This window comes from Erythrolamprus reginae, chromosome 6, assembly GCF_031021105.1.
Source record: "Erythrolamprus reginae isolate rEryReg1 chromosome 6, rEryReg1.hap1, whole genome shotgun sequence".
Taxonomy (NCBI): domain Eukaryota; kingdom Metazoa; phylum Chordata; class Lepidosauria; order Squamata; family Dipsadidae; genus Erythrolamprus; species Erythrolamprus reginae.
In genome coordinates this window covers 8514788-8541531 of record NC_091955.1, presented here as the reverse complement: position 1 = coordinate 8541531, position 26744 = coordinate 8514788, and the positions used below count along the sequence as shown (strand labels likewise).

At 48.9% G+C, this 26744-nt stretch overlaps 1 protein-coding gene across 1 annotated transcript in view; it reads right to left on the bottom strand.

Annotated features, from left to right (window-relative positions):
* Positions 1-26744, bottom strand: part of TSPAN9 (tetraspanin 9) — a 151664-nt gene that overhangs the window by 99025 nt on the left and 25895 nt on the right. Inside the window, exon 2 of the mRNA XM_070755222.1 lies at positions 23189-23260. The gene's annotated coding sequence lies outside the window, so the exon portion shown is untranslated. The remainder of the gene's footprint in view (positions 1-23188; positions 23261-26744) is intronic.

The window sequence follows — 26744 nt, the reverse complement described above, 5'->3', positions numbered from 1 at the left end:
CTGACTTTGTGCCTGCAGATTTGTGAGATGCAAGAACTTTCCAGGGAGAGAGAGAGAGAAAAAAAGAGGGGGGAGAAGAAAACCCCTCTTGGGGCACCGCAATCGAGTCGGAGTTTATTCCCCCCGGAGCAGAAGGGGAACTTCACTGGCACTAATGAGGAGCTTGGCATTTGAAACCGTCCCGATGGAGCAACAGCTGCAGGAAGAGAGAATGGCTTGAGCCCCTGAACAGCTGGAGCTGAAGGAAGAGGTGGAGGGGGGATTCAGAATGTTCCCATGAGCGAGCCCTTTTGGCACTTCCATCCCCCTTCCACGGTGCCTCTGGCAGGAAGCACACAACGTCCCCGATATCAGCTGCTCCAGGTCGCAATAAATCTGAAATATATCCCAGGGCCACTCAACAGGTAAATTGATCGGTCGAATCCCGATTGGAGACGGTCCAAAAAGAAGGGAAGATGTGTTAGCAAAAACTTCAGAAGAGAAGGATTTAGGGGTCGTGATTTCTGACAGTCTCAAAATGGGTGAACAGTGCAGTCAGGTGGTAGGGAAAGCAAGTAGGATGCTTGGCTGCATAGCTAGAGGTATAACAAGCAGGAAGAGGGAGATTATGATCCTGCTATATAGAGCGGTGGTGAGACCCCATTTGGAATAATACTGTGTTCAGTTCTGGAGACCTCACCTACAAAAAGATATTGACCAAATTGAACGGGTCCAAAGACGGGCTACAAGAATGGTGGAAGGTCTTAAGCATAAAAGGTATCAGGAAAGACTTCATGAACTCAATCTGTATAGTCTGGAGGACAGAAGGGAAAGGGGGGACATGATCGAAACATTTAAATATATTAAAGGGTTAAATAAGGTCCAGGAGGGAAGTGTTTTTAATAGGAAAGTGAACACAAGGACAAGGGGACACAATCTGAAGTTAGTTGGGGGGAAGATCAAAAGCAACATGAGAAAATATTATTTTACTGAAAGAGCAGTAGATCCTTGGAACAAACTTCCAGCAGACGTGGTAGATAAATCCACAGTAACTGAATTTAAACATGCCTGGGATAAACATATCTCCATCCTAAGATAAAATACAGAAAATAGTATAAGGGCAGACTAGGTGGACCATGAGGTCTTTTTCTGCCATCAGTCTTCTATGTTTCTATGTTTCTATGGAAAATCGAACAATGGAATTGGAAGGGACTTTGGAGGTCTTCTAGTCCAACCTCCTGCTTTAGCAGGGAACTCTATACAATTCTGAACAAGTTGTTGGGTGAAACTTACAGGGGTGGAGCCCCCACAACTTCTAGAAGCAAGCTATTCCGCTGGGAGAGTGTTCTTATCATACATTATATATATTATATTACATATATTTATTGGATTTGTATGCCGCCCCTCTCCGTAGACTCGGGGCGGCTAACAACAATGATTAAAAAAACAGCATGTAACAATCCAATTAATAAAACAACTAAAAACCCTTATTATAAAACCAAACATACACACAAACATAACTTGTAATGGCCTAGGAGGAAGGAATATCTTAACTCCCCCATGCCTGGCGGCATAGGTGAGTCTTGAGTAGTTTACGAAAGACAGGGAGGGTGGGGGCAGTTCTAATCTCCGGGGGGAGTTGGTTCCAGAGGGGCGGGGCCGCCACAGAGAAGGCTCTTCCCCTGGGGCCCGCCAAACGACATTGTTTAGTCAATGGGACCTGGAGAAGGCCAACTCTGTGGGACCTTATCGGTCGCTGGGATTCGTGCGGTAGCAGGCGGTTCCGGAGGTAATCTGGTCCGATGCCATGAGGGTGGTTTCCCTTAGTTCTAGGTTTCTTGTCTCCGTGGTTAATTTCCATCCATTATTTCTTGTCTACCCTTTTGATGGGAGAAGGGGGGGGAGGAATGGGGAGGGGAGGGGAAGAGGAGACAAGGAGAAGAGGAGAGATGAGAGGAGGGGGAGGGGAGAGGGGAGGAGGAGGAGGAGGAGGGTTCTAGCTCTGGTGGTTTCCAACCTGAATGACAAATCTGGAACATGGCTCACGAGGCGAGTTTGGTATCTTTTGGCTCTATCGGACTTTTCAGTGTTACGTTTCTCCCACTGAGGCTCTGCAGCAGTGGGTCTAATGCTGCGACCCCTTAAAAACAGTTCCTCGTGTTGTGGTGACCCCCAACCATAAGCCTAGTGCCAATTCTCCACAACAGAGCTTTAATCTGATTGGCAGGAAGGTCAGAGGGACACCCCCCCCACTGTAAACGCCTGACTGGTCAGATTGTAAAAAAATATGTTCCGAGGCGCCAGAATAAAAACTTTAGTTTCTAGCACCATGGAAAATGTGTCTTTTCCCCCTGGTCTTAGGTGGTCCTTTGGGTGAAACGGTCATTCGACCCCCAAAGGGGTCCCAAGTCCAAGTTGAGAACCTCTGCCCTAGCACCTTTAGCACGATGGAGAAATTACTCTTCCATAGGAAGCTACTCCAGGTTGTAGATATATCACATGCCCCCAGTGGGGTGGGGAAAAAATCCACCCCACTTTGCTATTTATTTTGTTTATTTATTTATTATTTAGATTTGTATGCCGCCCCTCTCCGCAGACTCGGGGCGGCTCACAACACAATAAAACAGTTCATGACAAATCTAATAATTATAATTTAAAATATTTTTAAAAACCCCATTTACTAAGCAAACATACATACAAACATACCATGCATAAATTGTATATGCCCGGGGGAGATGTCTCAGTTCCCCCATGCCTGACGACAAAGGTGGGTTTTAAGGAGCTTACGAAAGGCAAGGAGAGTAGGGGCAGTTCCAATCTCTGGGGGGAGCTGGTTCCAGAGAGTCGGGGCCGCCACAGAGAAGGCTCTTCCCCTGGGGCCCGCCAACCGACATTGTTTAGTTGACGGGACCCGGAGAAGGCCCACTCTGTGGGACCTAATCGGTCGCTGGGATTCGTGCGGCAGAAGGCGGTCTCGGAGTGCCAAAAGAGTGTTTGCGTGCAATATCGCGCATGTGTGAGTGCCTACACCCATAATTCAATGCCTAGGGAGGGCAAAAACAGCTTCTCCTGCCGCCTGGAGGCCCTCTGAAGGCTGAAAACGGCCTGTTTCCCAACTTTTGGTGGGCCCAGTAGACTCGTGTTTCGCCCTCCCCAGGCTCCAAAGGCTTCCCTGGAGCTGGAAGAGGGTAAAAACGCCCTCCCCATCCCCCTGGAGGCTCTCTGGACACCAAAAACGCCCTCCCACGCCCTCTGTGCGAGCCAAAAATCAGCTGGCCGGCACACACATGCACGTTGGAGCTGAGCTAGGACAACGGCTTGCGTGCCGGCAGATAGGGCTCCGGCTGCCCCCTGTGGCATCCGTGCCAGAGCTTCGCTATCGTCAAAAGTCTAACAAGCCCAGAAGGCTGTTTCCACGAGGACCGATGAGAGACAGTTTGACCGTTCAGAAAGTTTAACACGATCTTCTGAAACATAGAAACATAGAAACATAGAAGTCTGACGGCAGAAAAAAACCTCCTGGTCCATCTAGTCTGCCCTTATACTATTTTCTGTATTTTATCTTAGGATGGATATGTATTTATCCCAGGCATGTTTAAATTCAGTTACTGTGGATTTATCTACCACGTCTGCTGGAAGTTTGTTCCAAGGATCTACTACTCTTTCAGTAAAATAATATTTTCTCATGTTTCCTTTGATCTTTCCCCCAACTAACTTCAGATTGTGTCCCCTTGTTCTTGTGTTCACTTTCCTATTAAAAACACTTCCCTCCTGGACCTTATTTAACCCTTTAATATATTTAAATGTTTCGATCATGTCCCCCCTTTTCCTTCTGTCCTCCAGACTATACAGATTGAGTTCATGAAGTCTTTCCTGATACGTTTTATGCTTAAGACCTTCCACCATTCATGTAGCCCGTCTTTGGTGGATCTTTTAAAGAGCTCCTGAAGTTCACTTCTAAATACAGTTAGGCTTCCTTATTTGGCGTCCCTCACTCAGAGCCAGGATCCCACTTGAATACCCCGGGCAGCCAGAATGATCCAAATTCGGAGAGACAGCCAGGGGCTCCCAGACGGCCTCCGGCTAATTGTGTGCTCCGGAACAAAAGAAATAACAACCCGCTGCCCTGGTGCTGGCCAAAATAGCTCCTTTTAAATCAGGGATGTCTAAAGTATCCCCCCCTCCAACACTGCAAAGAATGTTTATGGATTCTCAGCCCTCCAAGTCATAGTTTGGTCTCAAAGGTGCCTTTTTTGAAAAAAGGCAACTGGACTTTTTTTTTTGTTTTTCCTTGAAGACGTTTCGCTTTTCATACAAGAAGCTTCTTCAGTCGGAACTGTTAAGTAGTGAATATCGTGTGGTGTCCCCCCCCCCTGAAATAAGGCCCTGTCTTATATTTATTTTGCACCCTGAAATAATGGCATTTGCCCAGGTTCGCCTGGTGCACCAGTTGCAACCCTATTTGGACAGGGAGTCATTGCTCACAGTCGCTCATGCCCTGATCACCTCGAGGTTCAACTACTGCAACGCTCTCTACATGGGGCTGCCTTTGAAGAGTGTTCGGAAACTTCAGATCGTGCAGAATGCAGCTGCGAGAGCAATCATGGGCTTTCCCAAAAATGCCCATGTAACACCAACACTCCATGGCCTGCATTGGCTGCCGATCGGTTTCTGGTCACAATTCAAAGTGTTGGTAATGACCTTTAAAGCCCTTCATGGCATTGGACCAGAATAGCTCCAGAACCGCCTTCTACCGCACGAATCCCAGCGGCCGATAAGGTCCCACAGAGTTGGCCTTCTCCGGGTTCCGTCGACCAAACAATGTCGTTTGGCAGGCCCCAGGGAAAGAGCCTTCTCTGGGGCGGCCCCGGCCCTCTGGACTCAACTCCCCCCAGAGATTAGAACGGCCCCCACCCTCCTTGTCTTTCGCAAGTTAGTCAAGACCCGCCTATATCGCCAGGCATGGGGGAACTAAGACATCTCCCCCAGGCTTTCTTATATTTTATGTTTGGTATGTATGTGTTGTATGGTTTTTAATTGTTGGGGTTTTTAATATAATTTTTATTATTAGATTTGTTCTATTGTTATACTGTTTTTTATTACTGTTGTGAGCCGCCCCGAGTCTTTGGAGAGGGGCGGCATACAAATCTAATAAATTGAATTGAATTGAATTATTGCCATGCACTCAAAAGCCCGATTGGGCTTATTATCAGGGGATGTCTTATTTTGGGAGAAACAGGGAGAAAATTTCCCAGCAAATTTGAGAGCGGCACGAAGGCCTGGCCAGTTTCCTGCCATTCCCCCTTTAATCCCGGCCATCTCGGGCATTTCTGGGCTGCCAGAGGAGCCTTTTCGTGGCGGTAGGGAAAGCAAGTAGGATGCTTGGCTGCATAGCTAGAGGTATAACAAGCAGGAAGAGGGAGATTGTGATCCCGGTATAAAGAGCGCTGGTGAGACCACATTTGGAAGACTGTGTTCAGTTCTGGAGACCTCACCTACAAAAAGATACTGACAAAATTGAACGGGTCCAAAGACGGGCTACAAGAATGGTGGAAGGTCTTAAGCATAAAACCTATCAGGAAAGACTTCATGAACTCCATCTGTATAGTCTGGAGGACAGAAGGAAAAGGGGGGACATGATCGAAACATTTAAATATGTCAAAGGGTTAAAGGAGGGAATTGTTTTTAATAAGAAAGTGAACACAAGAACAAGGGGGCACAATCTGAAGTTAGTTGGGGGAAAGATCAAAGGAAACATGAGAAAATATTATTTTACTGAAAGAGTAGTAGATCCTTGGAACAAACTTCCAGCAGACGTGGTAGATAAATCCACAGTAACTGAATTTAAACATGCCTGGGATAAACATACAGTGATCCCCCGGGTATTGCGATCCCGATCATTGCGAAACGGCTATATGGCGATTTTTCAACCCGGAAGTACAAACACCATCTGCGCATGCACGCCCTTTTTTTCTATGGGCACGCATGCGTAGATGGCGCCGGGCAGATCAGCTGCTGGGCGGCTTCCCTGGGTCTTCCCCCTCTTGCTGGCGGGAGGGCTGTTTTAAAACGTCGCCGCCGGCATGGGGGGCTTGCCAGCACCCCCCGGACCTCCAACCCGGGTTTGGGGGGCTGCTAGGAAGCCCCCCATGCCGGCAGCGACGTTTTAAAACAGCCCCCAGCACCCGCTCGCCCGCCGCTCGCCGCTCGCCCGCCCTTCGGGACTCAGTTGGGAAGCCGCGCGGCTGTTTTAAAACGTCGCCGCCGGCATGGGGGGCTTGCCAGCACCCCCCGGACTCCCAACCCGGCGTGAGCGAACGGCGTGGGCGGGCGAAGGGCGGGCGCACGGGCAGGCAGGCGGCGGACAAGCGGCGGGCGTGGCAGCAGCGAGGAGTGGGCGGCCGGTAAGACCCCCAGCGCCGCTTCCCAGCTGGGAAGCGGCGCGAGCGAACGGCGTGGGCGGGCGAAGAGTGGGCGAGCTGGGGGCGCGCGGGCAGGCAGGCGGCGGACGCGGCAGCAGCGAGGAGTTTGCGTGGGCGGCGGGGAAACCCCAATTTTCGGCTCCTCGCTGCTGCGGCGATAGTAAAAACACCATCTGCGCATGCGCAGATGGTGTTTTTACTTCCGCAGCGCTACTTCGCGAAAAAACCGATCATTGCGAGGGGTCCTGGAACGGAACCCTCGCAATAATCAGGGGATCACTGTATATCCATTGTAAGATAAAATACAGAAAATAGTATAAGGGCAGAATAGATGGACCAGGAGGACTTTTTCTGCCGTCAGTCTTCTATGTTTCTATGTTTCTATGTTTCTATGTGCTGATGGAGGCTTTGGCAGTCCAGAGCGAACGAAGCATTTTCCTTTCTCTGGGCGCTTGGAGAGGGAATAAACCACTCTGCGGTGGTGACTCACTCACGCTGCCTCCCATACACCCGGCGCGAGGTTTCCTCCCGGAGCGTCTGGGCGTGGAAAGGCAAAAGGCAGCGCTTCACTCCAGCTGGATCTACTCGGCTTCAGCCAAACTGAGAAGTCACCACAGTGAAGGAAAGGCGCCGGCTACAAAGCAAGCGAGTGAGAGGAGAGGGGAGCCCTTCAGCATGGGAAGGAAGAGGAAGCAGGGAGCAGCAGCAGCAGCAGCAGCCTTTCAGTTAAAAGAGCGGGAGGTTCCCCCCTCTCACCCGCCTGGGTTTCTCTCTCTGGCGCAGTGTATGGGAGGCAGCCTCGAGCCAGGTGTATGGGAGGCAGCCTCGAGCCAGGTGTATGGGAGTTCGTGCTCCTCCTCACCGCCTCAGAGTCTCTCTTCTTCTTTTTTAAGCCTTAAAGTTTTGGATTTTTTCGATTCCTTTCACCTCACCTTCTTCCTTTGGCAACGACTGTCCTCCTCCTCTTCTTCTTCCTCCTCCCAACCAAATTCTGAGCTTTTATTTCTTTCCTAATGGGTTTGCACGCATTATTTGCTTTTGCATTGATTCCTATGGGGAAAATTGCTTCTATTACAAACGTTCCTACTTAAGAACCTGGTCACAGAACAAATTAAGTTCTTAAGTAGTGGTACCACTGTATGTTTGCTTCCGCGCATGATCCAGTTTTGCTACTGGGATTGCCTGGGCTGTGTTGTGATTCAGCCTGAGGCTCCTGAGGGACCGGCTGGAGCTCTGCCGGATCCATGCCCAGAGGAGGAGGACAGTGAACAGGAGGGGGAGGACCAGGCAGACGGGGGAGAGGAACGTCAGGAAGAGGAGGAGGGAAAGCAGCCTGAGACCCCCGGGGGGGGCTCTCCCCAGCTAGTAGCCTGGATTCATTGGATGAAGACGCACAGGCTATAATAGACATGAGGCAGCGACGAGCAGCTCAAAGACGGGGCCAATTAGAAAGGTATTTCCATCCCTGAATTGGCAACAGCTGGGTTTGCGTGTGGTTCTCCTCAGCAGGGTTGAAAAGGCAGGCCCGCCCTTACAGTCTTGTGGAGAGTTATCAACTAGGAGTCCTGTGACCTTGCTTCGATTCTCGGCGTCTCTGATCTTGGCTTGTGGCCTAGAAGTCTGGAAGACTTGGGGGAGGCGTGGGTTTTCTTATCTCCAGCGTTGTTTTTGCCAGCAAGAATCCTGTTTTATTGCCTGGCCTTCGTGCTTTTTACCAGTGTGTCTGGCTACTCTTTTTGGTTGGTGTTGGCGTCTGGGGGGACCCAGACAGAACAGGCTGCAACCCGCCACTGCCCTTGCTAAAAATTATGAAGCCCATTCCTGGTTAACAGCGATGCCCAATGCACATTTTGCGCCAGAGTGACATGGATTTTAGCAAAGTCAGAGCAATAATGATAAATAGGTTTATCTCGCTGGAGGAAGTAATGGGAAAAGCAGCCTAAAACCAGGGGCTGTTATTCATTTCTATTTTTTTAAAAAAGAAGGTACTAAAGGGACAATCAGGAATGGGGGGAAAATGCTTAGTGAATTTCTGAAACAAAAGAAAGGACTTTCTAATCCACGGAAAGTAGGAGAAGTCAACAAGGGCAAATATACACAATCCATAACAGCCGGGATGCTGTCAGGAAGGATAACGGGGAGAATAAATTGAGGCTGGTAAAGGAGCTGAGAACCAGTTCCGAGCACTTCTTCGGTTACGGGGAAAATAAAAGGAAGAGGGGTGGAAAAACTTCACCCAGTATCCACTTCGTGAACATAGTAGCACTTCTGTACACTTTTCCCCACTTTGAGTGAGTTAATCTTCAAGAAGAACAAATGGTATCCTAGAGTGTCTGTTGATCATTTCGGCAAACTTTTCATCCAATCAAGCAAGCCACCAGACTACAGCGATACTTCGTCTTACGAATCCCTCGTCGTACGAACTTTTCAAGAAACGAACCCGGGGGTTTAAGATTTTTTTTTTGCCTCTTGTTACAAACTATTTTCATCTTACGAACCACTGCCGCTGGGATGCCCCGCCTCCGGACTTCCGTTGCCAGCTGAAGCGCCCGTTTTCGCGCTGGTGGGATTCCCCTGAGGCTCCCCTCCATGGGAAGTTTGTAAGACGAAACAATGTTTCCCATAGGAATCAATGGAAAAGCGATTCATGCGTGCAAGGCCAAAATTCACCCCTTTTGCCAGCCGAAGCGCCCGTTTTTGCGCTGGTGGGATTCCCCTGCAGCTCCCCTCCATGGGAAACCCCACCTCTGGACTTCTGTGTTTTTGCAATGCTGCAGGGGAATCCCAGCATCGCAAAAATGGGCATTTCGCTAGCAACGGAAGTCTGGAGGCGGGGTTTCCCAGTGAAGGGAGCATCAGTGAAATTGCAGCATCACAAAAACACGGAAGTCCTCGAAACCCCACCTCCGGACTTCCGTTGCCAGCTGAAGCGCCCGTTTTCACGCTGGTGGGATTCCCCTGAGGCTCCCCTCCATGGGAAGTTTGTAAGACGAAACAATGTTTCCCATAGGAATCAATGGAAAAGCGATTCATGCGTGCAAGGCCAAAATTCACCCCTTTTGCCAGCCGAAGCGCCCGTTTTTGCGCTGGTGGGATTCCCCTGCAGCTCCCCTCCATGGGAAACCCCACCTCTGGACTTCTGTGTTTTTGCAATGCTGCAGGGGAATCCCAGCATCGCAAAAATGGGCATTTCGCTAGCAACGGAAGTCTGGAGGCGGGGTTTCCCAGTGAAGGGAGCATCAGTGAAATTGCAGCATCACAAAAACACGGAAGTCCTCGAAACCCCACCTCCGGACTTCCGTTGCCAGCCGAAGCACCCATTTTCACGCTGGTGGGATTCCCCTGCTGGGATTCCTCTGCAGCATCGCAAAATCCGGAGGTGGGGTTTCCCATGGAGGGGAGCCTCAGGGGAATCCCACCAGCGCAAAAACGGACACTTCGGCTGGCAAAAGGGGTGAGTTTTGGGCTTGCACGCATTAATCGCTTTTCCATTGATTCCTATGGGAAACATTGTTTCATCTTACGAACTTTTCACCTTACAAACCTCGTCCTGGAACCAATTAAATTCGTAAGACAAGGTCTCACTGCATAACATAAGTAGTAACATAAAGTAACATAACATGAAGAGCCGAGGTGGCGCAGCAGGTAGAGTGCTGTACTGCAGGCTACTAAAGCTGATTGCTAGATCTGTAGATCAGCGGTTCAAATCTCACCACCGGCTCAAGGTTGACTCAGCCTTCCATCCTTCCAAGGTGGGAAAAATGAGGAGCCGGACTGTGGGGGCCATATGCTGGCTCTGATAAAAAGGGCTATTGCTAACATGTTGTAAGCCGCCCTGAGTCTAAGGAGAAGAGCGGCATAAAAACCGTAATAATAACAATAACAATAACAATAACATTTTCGACCACTTTTTCGGGCTTATGATCCCACCAGTTCCTTGCCACTGGTGTGGCACAGATGATCCACTGGAACTTGTGCCGGAACTACCATTTACCAGTGGCAAAGAACTGGTGGGATCATAAGCCCAAAAAAGTGGTCGAAAATGAGCAAGCAAAACTACTGTGGGACTTCCGACTTCAGACTGACTGAATTCTGAAGCATAACACACCAGACATTGTGATCGTGGAGGAAAAGAAAGTATGGATCATCGACATCGCAATCCCAGGAGACAGCAGAATTGAGGAGAAGCAGCTAGAGAAATTAGTGAAATACGAAGATCTAAAAATTGAGCTGCAACGACTCTGGCATAAGCCAGTGAAAGTGATCTCAGTGGTACTTGGCACGCTGGGCACAGTACACCAAAGGATCTCAGCGGACATTTGAAAACCATCGGAATTGACAAAATCTCCATCTGTCAATTGCAAAAGGCCGCTTTACTGGGATCGGCAAACATAATTCGCCGCTACATCACTCAGTCCTAGGTGCTTGGGAATCGCCCGACTGGTGATGAAATACGAAATCCAGCATAGTGATCTTGTTTGCTGTGTTGTACTGACATAATAATAATAAAAATAACAACAACAACATACATGAGTAACATAAATTTTAGGCTCAGTCGTGGTCGTAAGTCGAGGACCACCTGTACCAATCGCGTGGGAAGACTCAAACTCAGGACACAGAGAAACAGATCAGTTACACTAACCTCGGCTCCCTTCAGCGATGGTTGAGAAGACTGCACGAATTTGTCCAGAGGACATTAAGTGGGTTAACTTCCTTAATAAGACGGTAGAAAGGCTGTAGATAAATCTCGTTTCAGCAAAAGCATTTGAGGAAGTCCATTTATCCGTGGGTGGCCGGTCGACTGTGAGAGTTAAATAACTGGATGAAAACGGTGGTCAAACAATTTGACCCCCATCAAACTGGAAGCACTGAGTGGGTTGCCACCAGATTGTGCTTGCAGCTTTACACATCTTTATCACACTCATGGATAAAGAGATGCAGAGATTAGTTTTTGAATTGGGTGTTTGGATGGGCTAGCAGGGTGTCCAGGGTTATGACCCTTCATGGCATCGGACCAGAATATCTCCGGGACCGCCTTCTGCCGCACGAATCCCAGCGACCGGTTAGGTCCCACAGAGTTGGCCTTCTCCGGGTCCCGTCGACTAAGCAATGTCGTTTGGCGGGACCCAGGAGAAGAGCCTTCTCTGTGGCGGCCCCGACCCTCTGGAACCAGCTCCCCCCCAGAGATCAGAGTTGCCCCCACCCTCCTTGCCTTTCGCAAGCTCCTTAAAACCCACCTGTCGTCAGGCATGGGGGAATTGAAATTTCCCTTCCCCCTAGGCTTATAGAATTTATACATGGTGTGCTTGTATGTATGAGTGGTTATTTAAATTGGGGGTTGTTTAGATTGTTTTTAATGTTAGATTTGTTTACATTGTCTTTTTATATTGTTGTTAGCAGCCCCGAGTCTTCGGAGAGGGGCGGCATACAAATCTAATAAATACAAATACAATACAATACAATACAATACAAAAGCATTTTTAAGTTCCCTGATATTTCCTTGATATTTCCCTGTAATTTGCAATCTAGTTAAGGCGCAGTCATAAATGACATCAGAGTAAACGGTTAAGCCATGGAGAAATATCTGTAGCTCAAGAAGCAAGTTGTTGCCACAGTTAAGCTCATTTTTGCTTGACTCTGCCAGGCAGCGCAATCAGTTTTTTTTAATATGATTTTTCCCTGACTTTTAAACATTTTAATATAGTTTGGGGTTTTTCCCCCTCTGATTTATTCCGTTTTTTTCATGAATTCCCTGATATTTCCCGAACCGTTTATTTAATAATAATAATAATAATAATAATAATAATAATAATAATAATAATAATAATTTATTGGATTTGTATGCCACCACTCTCCATAGACTCGGGGCGGCTAACAACAATGATTAAAACAGCATGTGACAATCCAATAATAAAACAACTAAAAACCCCTATTATAAAACCAAACATACACACAAACATACCATGCATAACTTGTAATGGCCTAGGGGGAAGGAATATCTCAACTCCCCCATGCCTGGCGGTATAAATGAGTCTTGAGTAGTTTACGAAAGACAGGGAAGGTGGGGGCAATTCTAATCTTTGGGGGAGTTGGTTCCAGAGGGTCGGGGCCGCCACGGAGAAGGCTCTTCCCCTGGGGCCCACCAAATGACATTGTTTAGTCGACGGGACCCGGAGAAGGCCAACTCTGTGGGACCTTATCGGTCGCTGGGATTTGTGCGGTTGCAGGCGGTTCCGGAGGTATTATTTCCCTGATAATTCCCTGATTTCCCTCTTTTCCAGATTTGCTGGACACCCTGGCTAGTATCCTAGTCCCCAACCCCTGCCAGAAACTACGCAAAGAAGCAAAGTCTCATCTGTGGGATGCAGAAAGCACATAAAACCTTTCCCCCTCCGGTCTATGGAAAAACCTCCTTCGAAGGAACTTATTCCTTGGGCCCCAAGTATTGGGGTCCGCTGTCCGAGAAGACAGAAGCAACATTCAAAATGTCTTGATAGCTTAGAGCAGGAGTGTCCAACTCACGGCCCACGGGCTGGATTTGGCCCACGGGGTGCTTAGATCTGACCCACAGGGCTGGCCTGGAACCAGCAAATGGTTAAAGCAATGATGGCGAACCTCTGGCATGGGTGCCACAGATGGCACATGGAGCGATATCTGCTGCCGTGCAAGCCATTCCCCTACCTCTTTTTGCCATTATTATTATTATTATTATTATTATTATTATTATTATTATTATTATTATTATAGGGCGGGTAAAATATATACTGACCCCTCGCATCCTGGACACAAATTGTTTCAACTCCTACCCTCAAAACGTCGCTACAGAGCACTGCACACCAAGACAACTAGACACAAGAACAGTTTTTTTCCGAACGCCATCACTCTGCTAAACAAATAATTCCCTCAACACTGTCAGACTTTCTACTAAATCTGCACTTCTATTCTACTAGTTTTTCTCATCATTCCTATCACCCATTTCCTCCCATGTTGACTGTATGACTGTAACTTGTTGCGTATATCCTAAGATTTTATTAATATTGCTTCTTCATTGCTTATTTGACCCCTATGACAATCATTAAGTGTCGTACCACATGATTCTTGACAAATGTATATTTTATTTTATGTACGTTGAGAGCATATGCACCAAGACAAATTCCTTGTTTGTCCAATCACACTTGGCCAATAAAAATTCTATTCTATTCTATTATTATTATTATTATTATTATTATTATTATTATTATTATTAATATTATTATGAAAGATATTTAATATCTTTAATACCTTCTGCCGCACAAATCCCAGCGACTAATTAGGTCCCGTCGACAAAACAATGCCGTCTGGCAGGACCCAGGGGAAGAGCCTTCTCTGTGGCGGCCCCGGCCCTCTGGAATCAACTCCCCCCAGGAGATCAGGACTGCCCCCACCCTCCTTGCCTTTTGCAAACTCCTAAAAACTCACCTCTCCCGCCAGGCATGGGGAAATTGATTCCCCTTGGCCATCCCGTTTTATGTATGGTTTGTTTGGGTTGTATGATTGTTTTTAAATTAAGGGTTTTAACTGTTGTGTTTTTAATCATTGGATTTGTATTGTGTATTGTTGTTGTGAGCCGCTCCGAGTCTTCGGAGAGGGGCGGCATACAAATCTAATAAATAATAATAATAATAATAATAATAATAATAATAATAATAGAGATAAAACTGAAGGGGTCTAAAGACGGGCTACAAAAATGGTGGAAGGTCTTAAGCATAAAACCTATCAGGAAAGACATCATGAACTCAATCTGTATAGGAAATAGTATAAGGGCAGACAAGATGGACCATGGGGTCTTTTTTTGCTGTCAATTATCTATGTTTCTAAGAAGGATGCCAATGCAATTATTATTACCGTGTTTCCCCGAAAGTAAGACAGTGTCTTACTTTCTTTTTACCCCCAAAAGCCCCACTACGTCTTACTTTCGGGGTATGTCTTACATTGGAAAAAAATTGAAAGGGTCGCGTTCCCGAAGGCATCTCCCCAGAGTCCAGAAGGGCAGCCGCAGGACAGGAGCCTCGTGACCCTTTTCCAAGTTCAACCTCAGGGCTCCAAGCGGCGTGCACGCGTGGAGCCACAGACGCGTGTCGGGGAAGCGTGTGTCTGGAGGGGAGGAGCCGCTCTGCGCAGTTGGGCAGCCCCACCTGCCTGCCGGAAAGGAGGAGGGCGAAGGAGGGCGCAGCTCCGGCCGCTTGCCTTGGAGCTGGTCGGCCTCGCTGGCCGCTTGCAGCCGAGCCTCAGCAGGACTCGGTTGCTGGGACGAGCGCCTTCGCTGCAAGCCGCCGCCCGCTCGGCTCGCTTCGGACCAGCGCCGTCCTTCGCTTTGCCAAGCCGGGAAAGAGGCGGTGGCGCCGCGGCGAGGCGAGGGGCGCGCGGGGGAGCTTGGAAGCGACGTCATCGGGCTCCCCCCCGGCAATACCCCCGTGTTTCCCCGAAAGTAAGACATATGTCTTACTTTCGGGGTACGGCTTATATTAGCCGACCCCCCTGAAACCCCCGATACGTCTTACAATCGGGGGTGTCTTACTATCGGGGAAACAGGGTATCATCATAATGACTTTGTACAGTGACAGTACCATCCTGTTGTTGTTGTTGTTATTGCTGTTGTTGTTGTTGCTGTTATTATTATTATTATTATTATTATTTTCACAAAAAGCAGTAATACGCAGCAAACAAGATTGATATGCTGGATTTTGTATCACAATCTCGCAACTCGAATACTTCCCAAGCTATCTGTCTGTCTGTCTGTCTGTCTGCACTCGAAACATCATGATGTGCACTGATAGGAAAAAATAAGAGGAGCCCACCCATGGCCCATGCCCACCATAGACACACTCATTTCCTGGCCCTCCAAGGTCAAACTCAACCCTGTTGCAGCCCTCAATGAAATCAAGTTTGATACCCTTGGCTTAGAGAAATGCGCCAAAATTAACAGAAGGCCTTTGAATAGAAACAAAAGCAAAATTCTCCACTCGGAAAAAGGAAAGAACCCCCCCCCCAATGCAGTAACGTCCAACGTGGGGGTAGATATCTGGCTTGTTAACTGTTGTGATTCCGTCTGAGGCCCCTCAGGGAACGGCGGATCCTCTGCCGGCTTCCTGCTCAGAGGGGGAGGATGAGGAACAGGAGGTTCAGGCAGACGGGGAGGAGGAATCTCAGGCTGAGGGAGAGGGAGGACAGCCAGAGTCCCCCGAGAGGGAGCTCTCCCCAGCAAGCAGCCTGGATTCCTTAGATGAAAATGCACAAGCAATCATCGATCTCCGGCAGAGAAGAGCAACACAACGAAGGGGACAATTAGCCAGATACTTTCAGCACTAAAGAGGCAACAGCTGGGTTTGGGTGTGGTGCTCTCTGGAAAGGCTGGAAAGGCAGACCCACCCTTCCTGGCTTGTGGAGTATTATCTTTGGGAGTCCTGGGACCTGGCTGTGATCTTTGGCGTCTTGGAATTCTGGTTTGTGACTTTGAATACTGAAACCTTGGGGGGAAAAGGCGTGGGGGCTTATTCTCTACAGTGGTGGGTGTGCCAGCAAGAAGTCTGCTGTATTGTCTGGCCATCAGGACTCTGCTGTGAAGTCTCATAGCCTGCCTGTTGGGAAGAACAGGTTTTTCTCTGTGTTTATTTTTCACACTATAAAGTGCTTTTGCTTTTACCAGCGTGTCTGGCTGCTTTTTCCAGTTGGTGTTGAAGTCTGGGGGCACCCAGACAGAACAGTTAACTAAGAGCGAGTTCTTACACAGGGTGTCCAAAACATGGGTGCGAATTCAACCCAAGTTCCCGTGGCAGGAAAACGAGGGATAGAAGCGGTGGGAAAGAGGCCTATGTCTCCAAAGTTGTTAACGAGGGCATATATTTTCATGGAGCAAAGATCATTTAAAAAAGGAATATGATAAGCAAAGAAATCAGAGACGTGTTTCAAGTTTCAGTCCGGAAAGAAAGGAACAGAATTGGTAGATTGTAGAAGGAAACGGAGGAGACGCTGAAAGAACACATCCCAAGCTCCGTGAAAAATTTGGGGACTTCCTCCTTGTATAATGTGTTAAAAAAAAATAGTACTAAATGCTCATTTCGGAGTCTCGCAAGTTCACATCAGCCTCGCGACTCCATCGAGAAGCAGGGAAACCATGGCTTATTTTTCCCGGCTTAAATTTTCCAAGGTGCCACCTGTGGGATGTGGGCTATAGGTTCACCATCACAGCCTTATGCCATTCCAGAGAAACAGCTGGCAGGTCTGATGATGTTATCACCTAGTCTGGGTAGTGAAACTTCTGCAAGAAAACAAGCAAGTTCAGAGTGCATCTTTACAGCCCTCAGCTGTGAATATTTCCTCTCTTTCTCTCTCTTTCTCTTTCTTTCTTTCTTTCTCTCCCTCCCCTTTCTCTTTCTTTCTTTCTTTCTCTCCCTCTCTCTTTTTCTCTCTCTCTCTTTCTTTCTTTCTCCCCCTCTCTTTCTCTTTCTCTCTCTCTCCCTCCCCTTTCTCTTTCTTTCTTTCTCTTTCTCTCCCTCTCTCTTTTTCGCTTTCTCTTTCTCTCTCTCTCCCTCTTTCTCTTTCTCTCTCTCCCTTTCTCTTTCTCTCTTTCTCTCTCCTTCTATATCTCTCTTTCTCTTTCTTTCTTTCTTTCTCTCCCTCTCTTTTTCTCTTTCTCTCTGTCTCTCCCTCCCTCTTTCTCTTTCTCTCTCTTTCTCTCTTCCTCTCTCTCTCTTTCTCTGTTTATCTCTCTCCTTCTCTCTCTTTCTCTCTCTCTATTTTTCTCTCTTTCCCTTTCTCTTTCTCTTTCTTTCTCTCTCTCCCTTTCTCTTTCTCTCTCTCTCTCTTTCTCCCTCCCTCTTTCTCTCTCTTTCTCATTCTTTCTTTCTCTCCCTCTCTTTCTCTCTCTCCCTTTCTCTTTCTCTCTTTCTCTCTCTCTCTCTCCCTCCCTCTTTCTCTCTTTCTCTCTCTCTCTTCCTCTCTCTCTCTCTTTTTCTCTTTCTCTCTCTTTCTCTCCATCTCTCTCTCTTTCTCCCCCTCTCTCCCTCTTTCACTTTTCTCTCTCTCTCTCCTTCTCTCTGTTTATCTCCCTCTCTCTCTCTTTCTCCCCACTCCCTTTCTCTCTCTTTCTTTCTCTCTCTCTCCTCCCCTCTCTCAGCTTTCTTCCGTACCCTGAAATGTGGGGCAAATATGATCCGGATGCTACTTAGAGAATGCTTTGCATACAAATGCACCGTGGAATCTTACTGTTGGTTTAAGAGAAGATGATTCCCTTCTCATCCAAGAAGCTTATTCTTGGTTTAAAACAAACAATAAACCCCGGGGACTTCTCTTCACCATGAATTGGGAACCAGAGACAGATAGTTTCCTGAGACTTAAAGCCAGACACGCATGGAAGACCCTTCTGTTAATTCAACAACCCACAAAAGAAGATGACCCCCCCCCCCCAAAAAAAAAACCCCTCCAACAGCCCAGCATGAAACTTGGCCCCCGTGCAATGTCCTTTTATGCCTGCTTAGTAGGATGGAAGTTCGACTAAGGGGTGGTAGGGCAGCCGATGATCTCAGGCAAGACAGACAGCCAAGAGCTGTCAGTGGGTCGCACAGCTTTTCTGGCTTAAACTGTCCCTCCCTCCCTCCTCCCCCCCTCTTGGAAATTCACACCTCCAACACCCTCCTTTCCAGCTGTTCCAAATCCTCCACCGACAGAGAAAGGGGCCCCTGCTGTCGGGTAGGATTGTAACCGATGCTTTCACTGGAGGTGGCTGTCTTTCAACGGATGGCCTGCAGTTTCGCCCAACGCGGCTTCTTCGGAGCAAAGAGTACGACTGGCAGGCACAGCTGGGCTCTGAAGTGACACCCCCCCCCCCCGAGTATTGCAGCTGAGGATGGGGGGCCGGCTCTCTCTGCAACCGAGCGCAAGCCCCCTCAAATTATTTTCCCCGTGTCCGGCAACATCTGCAACCTTCGCTTTCTGCAATTTTTTTTCCAGGAGGAAACTGGATTTTCTTCTTTCTTATTTTTTTCTTTTGAGGACGTTTCGCTTCTCCTCCAGGAAGCTTCCTCAGCTCTGATAGGATAGTGAGGAATGGAAGGATTCACATGAGTCCCAGCGATCGGTTGGGTCCCACAGAGTCGGCCTTCTCCAGGTCCCGTGAACTAGACAATGTTCGCTTGGCCTTCTCCAGGTCAGGTCAACTAGACAATGTTCACTTGGCCTTCTCCAGGTCCCGTCAACTAGACAATGTTCACTTGGCCTTCTCCAGGTCCCGTCAACTAGACAATGTCGCTTGGCCTTCTCCAGGTCCCGTCAACTAGACAATGTTCGCTTGGCCTTCTCCAGGTCCCATCAACTAGACAATGTTCACTTGGCCTTCTCCAGGTCCCGTCAACTAGACAATGTTCACTTGGCCTTCTCCAGGTCCCGTCAACTAGACAATGTTCACTTGGCCTTCTCCAGGTCCCATCAACTAGACAATGTTCGCTTGGCCTTCTCCAGGTCCCGTCAACTAGACAATGTTCACTTGGCCTTCTCCAGGTCCCGTGAACTAGACAATGTTCGCTTGGCCTTCTCCAGGTCCCGTCAACTAGACAATGTTCCCTTGGCCTTCTCCAGGTCCCGTCAACTAGACAATGTTCACTTGGCCTTCTCCAGGTCCCGTCAACTAGACAATGTTCACTTGGCCTTCTCCAGGTCCCGTCAACTAGACAATGTTCACTTGGCCTTCTCCAGGTCCCATCAACTAGACAATGTTCGCTTGGCCTTCTCCAGGTCCCATCAACTAGACAATGTCGCTTAGGTCCCGTCAACTAGATAATGTCGCTTGGCCTTCTGCAGGTCCCATCAACTAGACAATGTTGCTTGGCTTTCTCCGGGTCCCATCAACTAGACAATGTCGCTTAGCCTTCTCCGGGTCCCATCAACTAGACAATGTCGCTTAGCCTTCTCCGGGTCCCATCAACTAGACAATGTCGCTTGGCGTTCTCCAGGTCCCGTCAACTAGGCAATGTCGCTTGGCCTTCTCCAGGTCCCATCAACTAGACAATGTCGCTTAGCTTTCTCCAGGTCCCATCAACTAGACAATGTCGCTTAGCCTTCTCCAGGTCCCATCAACTAGACACTGTCGCTTAGCCTTCTCCGGGTCCCATCAACTAGACAATGTCGCTTGGCGTTCTCCAGGTCCCGTCAACTAGGCAATGTCGCTTGGCCTTCTCCAGGTCCTGTGAACTTGACAATGTCGCTTGGCCTTCTCCAGGTCCTGTCAACTAGACAATGTCGGTTGGCCTTCTCCAGATCCCGTCAACTAGACAATGTCCCTTGGCCTTCTCCAGGTCCCGTCAACTAGACAATGTCGCTTGGACTTCTCCAGGTCCCATCAACTACACAATGTCGCTTGGCCTTCTCCAGGTCCCATCAACTAGACAATGTTCACTTGGCCTTCTCCAGGTCCCATCAACTAGACAATGTCCCTTGGCCTCCTCCAGGTCCCATCAACTAGACAATGTCCCTTGGCCTTCTCCAGGTCCCGTCAACTAGACAATGTTCACTTGGCCTTCTCCAGGTCCCACAACTAGACAATGTCGCTTGGACTTCTCCGGGTCCCACAACTAGACAATGTCGCTTGGCCTTCTCCAGGTCCCGTCAACTAGACAATGTCGCTTGGCCTTCTCCAGATCCCGTCAACTAGACAATGTCGCTTGGCCTACTCCAGGTCCTGTCAACTAGATAATGTTGCTTGGCCTTCTCCAGGTCCCGTCAACTAGATAATGTGGCTTGACCTTCTCCAGGTCCCATCAACTAGATCAGAGGTCCCCAACCTTTTTAGCACCAGGGACCGGCTTTAAGTTAGACGAGTTTTCCACGGCCCGGTGGGGGGGGGGCTTTGGTCATATGGGGGTGGGGTTATGGAGGGGTGGAGCTTAGTGACGCAGCCCTCCACACTTCTCCACAGGGCGGGGAGAATCAGGAGGCTCCTTTGGCGGCTGGGGGCTGCCTGGCTTTGTGATTTTGGCTGGGGGGGGAGTTAGGAAGGTCCTACTTCTCCCCCCCCAGCCAAAAATTCAAAGCCTATCTGCTGGATACGGGCAATGAGTGGGACAGAGCGGCGCGGAAGCCTCTTGCAGCAGCTGCCACAGCCACCGGCTTCGGCACCGTTCGTCCCGCCCATCGCCCGTATCCAGCAGAAGCTGCTGCCCGAGTGCTCTTGGCCGGCGGGATTTAAAGTGCTGGGGTGGGGGGTGTCCCAGCGGGAGGCGAAGCACTGGGGTGGGGGGGCTGTCAGGACACCCCCACCCCAGCACTTTAAATCCCGCCGGCCAAGAGCACTCGGGCAGCAGCTTCTGCTGGATACGGGCGATGGGCGGGACGAACGGTGCCGAAGCCGGTGGCTGTGGCAGCTGCTGCAAGAGGCTTCCGCGCCGCTCTGTCCCACTCATCGCCCGTATCCAGCAGATAGGCTTTGAATTTTTGGCTGGGGGGGGAGAAGTAGGACCTTCCTAACTCCCCCCCCCAGCCAAAATCACAAAGCCAGGCAGCCCCCAGCCGCCAAAGGAGCCTCCTGATTCTCCCCGCCCTGTGGAGAAGTGTGGAGGGCTGCGTCACCGCCCGACGCCCCACCCCGTCCTGCATAATGTTCTCTGCCGGGAGGGCAGCGCCGCCGCGGACCGGCTGAAAACCCCCAATGGCCCGGTCCTGGTCCGCGGACCGGCGGTTGGGGACCTCTGAACTAGATAATGTCCCTTGGCCTTCTCCAGGTCCTGTCAACTAGATAATGTCCCTTGGCCTTCTCCAGGTCCCGTCAACTAGATAATGTTGCTTGACCTTCTCCAGGTCCCGTCAACTAGATAATGTGGCTTGACCTTCTCCAGGTCCCCTCAACTAGATAATGTCCCTTGGCCTTCTCCAGGTCCTGTCAACTAGATAATGTCCCTTGGCCTCCTCCAGGTCCCGTCAACTAGATAATGTTGCTTGACCTTCTCCAGGTCCCGTCAACTAGATAATGTGGCTTGACCTTCTCCAGGTCCCATCAACTAGATAATGTCCCTTGGCCTTCTCCAGGTCCTGTCAACTAGATAATGTCCCTTGGCCTTCTCCAGGTCCCGTCAACTAGATAATGTTGCTTGACCTTCTCCAGGTCCCGTCAACTAGACAATGTCCCTTGGCCTTCTCCAGGTCCCGTCAACTAGACAATATCGCTTGGCCTTCTCCAGTTCCCATCAACTAGACAATGTCGCTTGGACTTCTCCAGGTCCCGTCAACTAGACAATGTCGCTTGGCCTTCTCCAGGTCCTGTGAACTAGACAATGTCGCTTGGCCTTCTCCAGGTCCCGTCAACTAGACAATTTCGCTTGGATTTCTCCAGGTCCCGTCAACTAGACAATGTCGCTTGGCCTTCTCCAGGTCCCGTCAACTAGACAATGTCGCTTGGCCTTCTCCAGGTCTCGTCAACTAGACAATGTTGCCTGGTCTTCTCCAGGTCCCATCAACTAGACAATGTCGCTTGGCCTTCTCCAGGTCCCATCAACTAGACAATGTTGCTTGGCCTTCTCCAGGTCCCATCAACTAGGTAAGCCACTCCCACCCAGTCACATGACCTTTAAACCACCCTGAGTCACATGATTGTCAAGCCACTCCCATCTAGTCACATGGCCAGCAAACCCCTCCTACCCAGTCACATGGCCACATCCACAAAATATGCCACGCCCACAGTATGGCAGTAAAATTTTTGGCATAAAACGGGGCAAAAGTCGCTTCACAAATGTCTCGCTTCACAGCATAAATTTTGGGCTCAATTGTAGGTCGTAAGTTTGCATAAAATCATGCATAAATCTTGCACCTTGCATAAATCTTTCCCTTCCCCACTGTTCAAGACAGAACAGAAGAGGCATCTTGGATGAGAAATGTTTTCAAGTTAAAAAACAACAACAACATTAAAAATTGGAAACCGAGAGAGTCCAGTGCTTTTGGGAAAAACACCTTCAGGATAGCCTTTCTTGTGATTTTTAAAAAGGAAAACCAACAAGGGGGGGGTGGTATCCTTCAATGCTACCCTGTTTCCCTGATAGTAAGACACCCCCGATTGTAAGACGTATCGGGGGTTTCAGGGGGGTCGGCTAATATAAGCCGTACCCCGAAAGTAAGACATATGTCTTACTTTCGGGGAAACACGGGGATATTGCCGCCTCCCTCTCATCTAGCTGCGCACCGCCTCCTGCCCACGTCCGCACCGTCCCCCTCTCCATACGTCGCCGCATCTGCCACCTCCCTCTGATCTTAATGAGCGCCGCCTCCTGCCCACTTCCGCGCCGCCCCCCCCTCCATACGTCACCGCGTCTGCCGCCTCCGTCTGATCCAAATGAGCGCCGCCTCCTGCCCACTTCCGCGCCACCCCCCCCTCCATACGTCACCGCGTCTGCTGCCTCCATCTGATCCAAATGAGCGCCGCCTCCTGCCCACGCCTGCGCCGTCCCCCTCTCCATACGTCGCCGCGTCTGCCACCTCACTCTGATCTTAATGAGCGCCGCTTCCTGCCCACTTCCGCGCCGCCCCCCCTCCATACGTCATCGCGTCTAAATGTTAATTTTATGGTTAAAACAAAAAATTCGACAATTTTTTTCCAATATAAGACACACCCCGAAAGTAAGACATAGTGGGGCTTTTGGGTATAAAAAGAAAGTAAGACACTGTCTTACTTTCGGGGAAACACGGTATGTAGCAGAGATGCACCCAATAGTTCCTGCACCCAAACCTCCAAATCCACCCTTTTAAAATAGCAAATAGAAGGAACATACCTCCTGCAATGCCAATTCTGCTGTCCAGATGGATGGAGTTTGTCAACGGGCTGTGGTTTGTCTCTCTTTCTCCTGCAACAAAGAGGCGACACACAAATGTTACCGTATTTTTCAGACTATAAGATGCTCCAGACTATAAGATGCACCTTCATTTGGGGGGAGGGGAGAAAAAAAAATCAGCCTCTGCCTCCCAGCAATTTGCCTCCTTGCAGCAAACAGCCGGATTCAGTTTGCTTTTGTTTAGTATTCGGCGAACCCGACAAAGTTCAGGTTCGGCGAGTTCGGCCGAACTTTGCCGTGAAGTTTGGGTGAGTTCGCCGAACCAGAACCCAAACCCGAACAACAGCGGCGCCGCTGCAGTGTCCCTTTCTGTAAAAATAAACAAGGAGGTGGGGAATTCTCCACCTCCTTTTGCTTCCTTTTATTTTTATGGAAATGGATGCCGCAGCGGCGCTGCAAGCCAAAGGAGGTGGGGAATCCCATGATGGGATTCCGGGGCGGGGCTTTGACGTCACAGACACTCCTTCCTCCCCATTTCAGCCAGCCAGGAAGGAGTCTCCGTGATGTCAAAGCCCCGCCCCGGAATCCCATTGTGGGATTCCCCACCTCCTCTGGCTTGCAGCGCCGCAAGCAAAAGGAGGTGGGGAATCCCATGATGGGATTCCCCACTCTCCTCCTGGGCGGTGGCGCTTTGCGGTATTCAAGCAAACGCCAAACGCTGAACCCGAACTTTTTAAAAAGTTCAGGTTCGGCATGCCGAACACTGCAAAGTTCGGCACAAGCCCGAACTTTGCAAGTTCGGTTTGCCCAACACGACTTTTCTTCTATCCCGGGCTTATGCAGATTGAAAACAAAGGAGTTTAAAGTGTTAAGGGAAGGCTTGTGATACTGTCCATAGCCAAAAATGGTGTTTTTACTTCCGCATCTCTGCTTCGCGGAAATTCGACTTTCGCAGGCGGTTTCGGACGCATCCCCCGCAAAAATCAAGGGAACACTGTACTTTGTATTTTGCATTTCATAATACAGTGGTACCTCATCATACGAACTTAATTGGTTCCAGGAGGAGGTTCGTAAGGTGAAAAGTTCGTAAGATGAAACCATGTTTCCCATAGGAATCAATGTAAAAGCAAATAATGCCTGCAAATCCTTCAGGAAAATCCCAAACTTTAGAAGGGAGGCGAACAGAGGGCGGGGAGGAGCAGCTAAAGGGGGCGGGTGGAAGAAGCAAGGCTAGGCTAAATGGTGAGTGGGGAGGAAGAAAGGCAAGGGGGGCGCCCCTCCTTTTCTTTCTTCAAAAGACACCCTTTCAGTGCCTTTGCAAGCACATTGTTCTCTGCAAAATTTTTCCTCCCCCAAGCTGCCCCTCCCTCCTCCCTTTTCTTTCTTAAAAAGACACCCTTTCAGTGCCTTTGCAAGCACCTTGTTCTCTGCAAAAATTTTCCTCCCCCAAGCTGCCCCTCCCTCCTCCCTTTTCTTTCTTAAAAAGACACCCTTTCAGTTCCTTTGCAAGCACGTTGTTCTCTGCAAAATGTTTCCTACTCCAAGCAGCCCCTCCCTTTTCTTTCTTCAAAAAAGGGGAAAAAAAGAAACCCCTTCATCCCAGCAGCAGCTGCTTGGGTTCGTAAGGTGAAAATAGTTCGGAAGAAGAGGCAAAAAAATCTTAAACAGCGGGTTCGTATCTTGAAAAGTTCGTTAGAAGAGGCGTTCGTAAGATGAGGTACCACTCTACTTTATAATTCGATTAAAAATGTTGAACCGAGGATCGCAGGAAGAATCCAGAGAACTGACTGTATGGAAAGGCTCTGGCAGTGGTCCAACGAGACCCCTTCCGGTCAAGATTAGATTAGATTAGATTCATTGGATTTATATGCCGCCCCTCTCTCCGGAGACTCAGGGCGGCTCACAACAATGGTAAAAAACAGTATATAGTAACAAATCTAATATTTAGCAATCTAAATTACAATTTTAGGTTAAAAAGTCCAAAAAAAAAAGAAACCCCAATATATAAAAAACAAGCACGCAATCGAATCATACACAAAAACTACATGGGCAAGGGGGAGATGTTTCAATTCCCCCATGCCTGACGGCAAAGGTGGGTTTTAAGGAGTTTACGAAAGGCAAGGAGGATGGGGCAATCCTAATCTCTGGGGGGAGCTGATTCCAGAGGGTCGGAGCCACCACAGAGAAGGCTCTTCCCCTGGGTCCCGCCAGATGACATTGTTTAGTCGACGGGACCCAGAGAAGGCCAATTCTGCGGGACCTAACCAGTCGCTGGGATTTGTGCGGCAGAAGGCGGTCCCGGAGATGTTCTGGTCCAAGCTTGGGAGCGGGGCTGTGTGTGTTTTTGTGTGTGTGTGTTTGTGTGTGTGTGTGGCCTGCTCACTTCACTGCATACACGCACGGATGGGCAGAAAAACGAGGAGAGAGGCGGTGTTGGGGGGATCGTAGCCTGGGGAGGCCATTGCCACCGTTTCGAATCCTGCTATTGGGCCCTGTGAAATGTCCCTCTTTCGAAGCCTCTGACCGGCCTTCGATCGTGGGCCCAGCTGAAATAGAAACTCATCCATTCCCCTCCGGGAGGTCTCCGATGCCTGGCAGACTTCCATAAATATGAAATAGTGCAAAGGTTAATGTGACAATTTTTTTAGTGTGTTTTCCTGTCGTTTCAATGCCTGGATTTGTCTCTGCTGCCATCTAGTGTTCAGTTTGGCCATTTGTATTTGGAGGGGGTGGAATACATCGAGTTTTTCTAACCTCCCTTATACAGGAAGCCTTATTTGTTTATTATCATCTGCACCTCTGATACTGTCTGGTTTGGTTCTGCAACCCAACAAGACCGACACAGACTTCAGAGGAGAATCAGAACTGCAGAAAAAACAATGGCTGCCAACCTGCCTTCCATGGACGACCTGTAGACTGCACGAGTCAAAAAGAGGCCGGGGAAAATATTTACGGACCCCTCGCATCCTGGACATAAATTGTTTCAACTCCTACCCTCAAAATTGTGGGGGTTTTTATTGCTGAAAGTTGGAGTAGCTACTTAGAATAGAATAGAATAGAAATAGAATAGAATTCTTTATTGGCCAAGTGTGATTGGACACACAAGGAATTTGTCTTGGTGCATATGCTCTCAGCATACATAAAATAAAATATACATTTGTCAAGAATCATGTGGTACGACACTTAATGATTGTCATGACCTGGCACACCAGAACAACTAGACACAAGAACAGTTTTTGTATGTACAGTATTTACCATTTTGTATGTGTTAGTTTTGCAGTAGTTTTGTTTCAGTATTGTTTATTGTTTGTTATTGTTATACTTGTTTGTTTGTATATCCTACAACATCTTGAGTCTTGAAAGACCTAAGGTAGGGGTCCTTTTTGTAGACTTTTGTAGACAGTGATTGGTCTCATAAGAGACAATGATGAGACTGCATACAGACGGGAGGTTTAACAACTAGCCTCGTGGTGTGACCGGAACAATCTAGAACTGAACACACTCAAAACCATAGAAATGGTGATAGACTTTAGGAGAAACCCTCCTAACCTACCAC